The sequence below is a fragment of the Nothobranchius furzeri genome, chromosome 16 (genome assembly GCF_043380555.1).
Source record: "Nothobranchius furzeri strain GRZ-AD chromosome 16, NfurGRZ-RIMD1, whole genome shotgun sequence".
Taxonomy (NCBI): Eukaryota; Metazoa; Chordata; class Actinopteri; order Cyprinodontiformes; family Nothobranchiidae; genus Nothobranchius; species Nothobranchius furzeri.
The window spans coordinates 54,573,844-54,581,877 of record NC_091756.1 but is presented as its reverse complement, the minus strand read 5'-3'; positions in this window follow the sequence as shown (position 1 = coordinate 54,581,877).

Sequence of the window (8,034 nt, the reverse complement as noted above, 5' to 3'; positions counted from 1 at the left end):
AAGGGGGCTATTTTTAGACGAGCGCATTAGCTGGTTAAGCTAGTGGGAGCTTGCACCATGGGGAAGTGCAAGTTTAATGGTAACTGGATGGCTAATACCATATTCGCGACGTGGTTAGCACCAGTTCCAGGTAATAGCTGGAAATTATAGCTTAAATTTAATTTTAAAAATAGCTTAAATTTGGTCAAAGTGGCCTTAAAAAAGGTCTTAAAAAGTCTTAAATTTAGCTCCCTTCAACCTGCAGATACCCTGAATTATAGCTTAATCTCACATCATCTCATCATGCCGGCTCTCCTCCTGATCATTTGAGCTTTAGATGACCCTCTTTTTTTCTAACCAAAAAACAAACAAAAAAAACAGATTAATAATAATAACAATAATAATGCATTTAATTTGAAGCGCCTTTCAGGACTCTCAAGGACACTGTAAAGATAAAAATCGACAAACATAGAAACAACAAAGAAAACAAGTACAGTCAATTATTCAGCATTGCTAAAAGATGCAAATAAAATAAGAGAATACCAGCCAGAGCAGATGGGTTTTAAGGTGTGCCTTGAAGGTGGAGAGAGTCGAGGTTCCTGATGTTAGGTGGAAGAGAGTTCCAGAGCTTAGGAGCGGAGTAGCTAAATGCTCGACCCCCCCATAGTACTGAGTCTGATCCTGGGAACGACGAGGTGTGGTGAAGCAGAGGAACGAAGTAAGCGAGAGGAGGAGGTAGTTTTAAGCAGATTAGATAAATAAGGGGGAGCAAGATCATGGATGGATTTGAATGTGTGCAACATGAGTTTGTATTCTATTTGGAATTTGACAGGTAACCAGTGGAGTTTGTTCAGAGTTCTGGACCAGTTGTAAGCGGTTGATGGATTTCGGGGGGAGGCCAAATAGATGGGAGTTGCAGTAATCAAGACGGCTAATGACTATGGACCAAGGGGGCAGCAGTCTGAGGAGAAAGGGAGGGACAGAGACGGTTAATATTTCTTAGGTGAAAGGAAGCAGCTCTAATGGTATCGTTGATGTGTTGCTGAAATGAATGTGTGCTGTCCAAAATGACACCCAGGCTTTTTACCGAGAGGGAGGGTGAAACTGAAGTTATCAATGGTAAAGGAAAAATTGTTAGTTAAAGAAAGGGTGGATTTGGAGCCAACAAAGGATTTCGGTCTTATTGGAGTTTAATTTTCGGAAAGTTGAGGAAAGCCAGGAACATTTTTTTTGTTTTATTTATTTATTTTCATTTATTGACATTAAAATAGAAATACAGAACTAAATTGCGACAAAACAAAATGAGAAAGGGGACAAAGAAGAAAAACTTATGTTATCTGCCCCTTTTAACTAAAATAACATTAATACAAATGAAACAATCATATGATTCTTAAAAAATTTGAACAATATAGTTTCTGGACTGGTTGGCTGACACAACCTCAACCCATGAATTGAAAAAAAGAAAGAAAACAAGTTACACAGAAAGAAGCATAAAGTTATAGACCTATATACATACACATATACACATATGCTTACAAAGACTTGTTTCCTTATTTTTTCATCCCCCCAACCCCCCTCCTCTCATGCATTTATGTAACAGATCTATATATAAGTCAATCATTTCATTTTTTATCTCTTTATTTTTGAAAGTCAATATTGTTTTTGCATTCTTGATTTCAGTAATTAATTTATTCCACAATTTAACTCCATATGTGGACACACAATGTTCCTTTATGAGTATCCGATGTCTAGGTATATTAAATAATTCATGTCCTTTTAAATCATATTTACTATGTCTTTTTGTAAATCTTTTGATTAAACCTGCAGGTAAGTTCCTTTTGTTTGCATTATACATACATTTTAAAATATTGTAGTCCACCAGATCATAGAATTTTAGTGTTTTTAATTTTATAAATGAACTAATGTCAGAGATACAGTCAGTGAGGGAGGATGGAGGAAGTGTACTGGAAGGCTTGATGAGTTGAGTTGAGTGTCGTCAGCATAACAACGAAATTGAACGTTATGTTTGCAAAAAATTCCACCAATGGGAAGTAGATAATGATAAAAAGGAGGGGGCCGAGAACAGATCCTTGTGGAACACCGGAAGTCACTGGAGAAGGGAGAGATTGAAAAGTGTGAAGTTGTATAAACTGGGTGCGTGATGAAAGATAAGATTTGAACCAAGCCATAGGGGCATCAGTAATGCCGATTGCAGACAGTCGTTTGAGTAAGATGGGGTGGGAAATGGAGTCAAAAGCAGCACTTAAATCAAGCAGAATGAGGACGGAGAGAAGACCGGTATCGGCAGCCAACAGAAGGTCATTTGTAATTTTGATAAGAGCAGACTCAGTACTATGATGGGGGCGGAATCCTGACTGAAAAGTTTCATAAAGAGAATTATGGGATAAATGAGAGTGTAGTTGAACAGCGACCACTTTTTCAAGAATTTTGGATAGAAATGGAAGGTTAGAGATTGGACGGAGGTTTTTGTAGTCGTTTGGATCAGCACCTTGCTTTTTTAATATGGGAGTGACAGCAGACTTCTTAAACAGAGCGGGAAAGAACCAGTGGCAAGAGATGACTGTATAATGTTGATGATGAGGGGTAAAAGGGACGGGAGACAGGCTTTAACTAAGGTGGTGGGAAGAGGATCTAGAAGACAGGTTGAAGGTTTAGATTTTGGATGAGTGATGAATACATTTCTGAGTGGTTAAAACGGCAATATAAATACAATTTGGTAAGTAGAAAAAATGCTGGAAGTGCTGCAGGGGTGTGAGAAATCTTATCTGGTGCTCTCACTGGTGCTCTTCAGCCAAGGGATCCACATAAATGTTGGCAAAAGGAGATCTGAGGCACTCAGGAGGTACAAAAATAAAAAGCCTTTATTAGTACATGGCTTAAATTGTTAAAAACATCAATGCCAACGCGTTTCAGCCCACAGGGCCTTCGTCAGGGCTCAAAATGTTTGTATACTCACTCACCCCCATGTTAAAAAGGCCAATCAATGACACCTGCCAAAGCTGGGCAGGTAGACTGCATTCTGATTGGATGGCCAGTACAACACAAAAACTTTTTACATCTAAACAATCCTATTGTAAGGATGAATACTTACAAATATGAAATTTCACTTCTAGAATTTGAGAAAAAATTATAAATATGGTACACAAATTGTAAGAAAACATGAGATTATAAATAAGGAGCTAAATCTAATTCTCCATTAAGACCTGGGAAATTAGTAGCTTTTAGTGTGTAAATCCAAAATGATTCTCTTTGCAAGAGTTTTTTAAGCCTATCTCCCCCTCTAATTGAATTTTTTATATGTTCAATCCCTGTGATTTTAAGAGAGTTACAGCTTCCATGATTTGTGTCTTTATAATGCACTGCCATAGGATAGAGAGGATTACCAGATCTGATTGCTTGTTTGTGCTCTGCAAGTCTTGCTTTTAACTTGCGTTTAGTTCTTCCAATATAGAAGCAACCACATGGGCATTCTAGCCTGTAGACCACAAATGAAGTATTGCAATTGATAAATGTATTAATGTAAAAAGTACGTCCTGTGAAAACATCAGCAAAACAGTTAGTGTTAGTCATGTTGTCACAGTGAACACAATTTCCACATTTATAGTTGCCTTTTCGAGTTGATAACCAGGTTTTTTGTTGCTGTGGAGGAAGGTGACTTTGAACAAGTTGATCATTTAATGTTGGGGCTCGTCTGAAGCTGATAGTAGGAGTATCTGGGAGCGCTTCCCTAAGAACACTGTCACTTTTCAGTATGTCCCAGTTTTTTGTTATTATTTTTTTGATCTTGTTGGCTTGATCACTGAATTGGGTCACAAAATTAACACCATCTGATCTTTGTTGGTTCTTCTCTTTAGGTACCAATAGCTGTTCTCTTGGCAGGCTTTTAGTCTTATTATACGCTTTGAGTATCGTTCTTTGCTGGTATCCTCTTGTTGTAAAGCTCTGGCCCATAACTGTAGCATTTCTTTCAAATTCTTCTTCTGTGTCACAAATACGTCTAAGTCTTTGAAACTGACCAGTGGGAATGTTGTTTATTAACCATGATGGATGGAAACTGTCTGCTCTGAGGATTGTATTACGGTCAGTAGGTTTTCTAAAAATAGAAGTGTGTAAATCTCCATTATCAGATTTTGAGATTTTTATATCTAGGAAATTAATTTCTGATGAGGAGAAGTCTAGGCTGAGTTTCAAACTTTTGTTAGTTTTGTTAAGATATGAATGGAATTGAAGTAGTTCTGATTCTGAACCAGACCACAGCAGAATAATGTCATCAATGTATCTTCCCCACCACATCATCTTATCAGCATAGACATTACGATCAGAGTATACATATGTTTCTTCCCAAAGTCCCATAAAAAGATTAGAGTAATTGGGTGCAAAGCATGCTCCCATTGCTGTACCTTTTTTCTGTCTAAAAAATTGGTTCTGAAACAGAAACACATTGTTACATAGAGTCCACTTCGCCAGCTGAAGGATGAAAGAAGATGGAGGCATATCTTCTGAATGTCTTTGGTCCAGGTAATAGGTTAGTGCTTCTAGTCCTTCTGTGTGGTCAATGTTAGTGTATAGCGCCTCCACATCCATAGTAACAAGAAGTCCAGGTCCTATGTTCCTTATATCATTCAGTTTGTTCAGTACTTGAGTAGTGTCTTGAACAAAAGAAGGCAGTTCAGAAACAAATGGTTTAATGAAAAAATCTACAAACTGTGAGGCTGGTTCTGTGATTGATTCATTGCCACTAATTATTGGTCTGCCTGGTGGATTCTCCAAGTTCTTATGGATTTTAGGGAGCATGTAGAAGGAAGGAATTCTTGGGTGCTCATTCAGTAGAAAGTCATGTTCTTTTTGTGAGATCCATAGTTCATTTTTAGCGTGTATAAGCATCTCCTTAAGTTCAGTCTTTATTTGCTCTGTTGGATTCATTTGAATGTGTTTATAGTATTCACTGTTATCCAACTGTCTCTTAGCTTCTGTGACATATTGGTCTCTGCCCCACACAACTACCGCTCCTCCTTTATCAGCTCTCTTGATGATGATGTCTTCATTAGCTGATAACCTCTTAATTGCATCTCTTTCTTTGTTTGTGAGATTATGCTTCGTTTTATTTTTAGATGCAAAGAGTTGATCAACTTCTTGTGTAACTTTTTTGTAGAAGACATTCAGAGTCTGATTACATATGTTGGGTATAAAGGTGGACTTGGGTCTGAATGGGGTTCTCCCACCATCTTGCTGTATATGGTCTCGAGAAGCTGCTTGACTTGAATTCGTATGGTACCAGACTTTCAGCTGAAGATTACGGTGAAACTTGAACAAATCTATTTTGGTCTGGAATTCTTTAGCCGTGTTCTTAGGAGCAAACGTGAGACATTTTGATAAAACAGAGATCTGACAGGTTGAAAGAGGAACCCCTGAAATGTTAATTACTTGTTGATCTTCATCTTGTCTCTGCTTCTGGTATGTCGACTGTAACGTGTGAATCCTTGATGACTTGCTTCTCCCTCTTCTTGTCTTACGTTTTTTTGTCTCTGCTTGTTTCTTTGGGATCTGGTGCCTAAAAAAGTGGATGGGGAGGATTCTGATGTCTCCGGGTGATCCTCATCACTGCTAGGCAGTTGGAAGGAAACAGTTCTTCTTCGTTGTGACTGAGTTTGAAAGCTTTGTCTTTGTTTCCACATGTAAACTTTATTTTCTTTGTAGTCTGATACGTCTCTATTGAATTTCCTCAGCTTTTCTTGTTTAACTTCCCTTTGTAATTTTTCTAAATCCATTTGCAGTTCTTTTTCAAAAGGGATTTGTTGTGTTTTGAAATTAGTAGAGATTTCTTCTTTCAAAGTGGCAATTTCATTTTGAATTTGAGTTTTCTGTTTTTTTGCCTCTTGTATTAGGAGAAGCATGAGATCTAGGGAGCATTTATTGAGTATGGCCTCCCATTTCCCTTTGAAGTCTGAATCTTCTGCTCCAAATGATGGAAATTTTTTAATTCTCAGTCCTCTTGGTATCATTTTCTCTCTCCAGTAATCAGACAATGTAGTCATATGTAGTTGTAATTTCATATCTTTTTCAGAAAGTCTTTTAACTTCAGAGAGTAGTTTTTTAGCATCTGTAGTTATTGCAGAGCTCTGGTCAAATAGGGTATCAGAGATGATAATGCTCTCACCTTCTTCTTTTGAATATGAGAAGTATCCAGTAGCCATTTTTGGATGAGAAGCAGGTAAGTCCCCAACGTTGAAAAAACGGAGCTACTTCAGCCAAGAACAATCCCTTGATGTCCTTAAGAAATGCAAATAGAAAAAATGCTGGAAGTGCTGCAGGGGTGTGAGAAATCTTATCTGGTGCTCTCACTGGTGCTCTTCAGCCAAGGGATCCACATAAATGTTGGCAAAAGGAGATCTGAGGCACTCAGGAGGTACAAAAATAAAAAGCCTTTATTAGTACATGGCTTAAATTGTTAAAAACATCAATGCCAACGCGTTTCAGCCCACAGGGCCTTCGTCAGGGCTCAAAATGTTTGTATACTCACTCACCCCCATGTTAAAAAGGCCAATCAATGACACCTGCCAAAGCTGGGCAGGTAGACTGCATATAAGTATACAAACATTTTGAGCCCTGACGAAGGCCCTGTGGGCTGAAACGCGTTGGCATTGATGTTTTTAACAATTTAAGCCATGTACTAATAAAGGCTTTTTATTTTTGTACCTCCTGAGTGCCTCAGATCTCCTTTTGCCAACAATTTGGTAAGTTTTGAATTCCATTTTTGAAGTTTTTTTCATATAAGTAGCCAGAAAATACATTTCTGAGATGGGCTTCTATTTTGAAAAACAGTGGCCTGAGCTTTTACCGTAAAGATGAGAACGCGTGCGCCTAGCAAAATCAAGTAAGGGCTCACTGAATCGGCGAGTGGAGGCTGGCTTTACCTCAGTTTATTACTGACAGAAAATGAATAGAAAGAATTACCCCAACGTATGCAGACGAACTGACATTTTATTCGTTAAGTACATCGCAGATGTAGCTAAATCACTCAAGAAAAGATCCCATTTAAACATCTGAACTGGACACTGCTCAGCGCAGCTCGCTGACAGTGTATACGTAAGGTGCGCAGCGAGCTGAAGATGTGGAGAGGGGCTTGGAGCGCCTCGCAGAACCAGAACGCATGCGGGAAGATCATTTTCTTTTACACACAGGTTGTATTTGTTTAGTTGAAGTGTATTTTATTATTTTATTGTTTTCAGTTCATATTTTAGTCATATTTCAGCGCTTTGGGCTTCCTGACAGGGTTCCGGAAGGCGCTTTATAAATAAAACTTTGATTGATTGATTGATTGATTGATTGATTGATTGATTGATAGTCATTTTGCTACAAGTTGCTCATGCTTTTAAAAAACATTGTTGTAATCTTGCTTGTTTTTAAACCCTAATGCATCTGTGTCACTCTGGTGTTTGCTCAACTCTGCTGGACATTTCTTTGGACTGAGACAATATTTTTGGACACTGAAAATGTGACCTTTTGACCTCTTTCAGACGTGTAACTGATGCACATTGGAGCCTGCAGCATAAACACATTCTAACAGAAGTGTGTGTTGAGTCCAGTTAATGCCTCGAGTCATGACACTGCCAAACCAAACAAACAAACAACAAGTGTGCATGTGTGAAACTAACCATTACCAGTCTGGTTTCCAGAAGAACCAGTCTGTTTGGAGCTCTGAGTTGGAGCACGGTGTTTCTCCGTCTGTCAGACTTTTTATTTAATTTAGTCATTTTATTTCTGCCTCAGCTCAGAATTACTTTATAGTAAACAATCCAGATGTTTGTGTGCAGCTGTGAGACCTTCTTAAACATTTACACCTGAAGATCTTCACTTTTACCACCACTAGCGCCTCTACTTTCCCTTTATCATCTTTATTTACTGTTTTTCAGTTTGCTTTTGAAAATAACTTACAGCTAAAATACTTTAATCTTCTAAACTTCTGCAACACTCACTCACTCACTCACTCACTCACTCACTCACTCACTCTGCGGGATTACTGGTGCATGGACA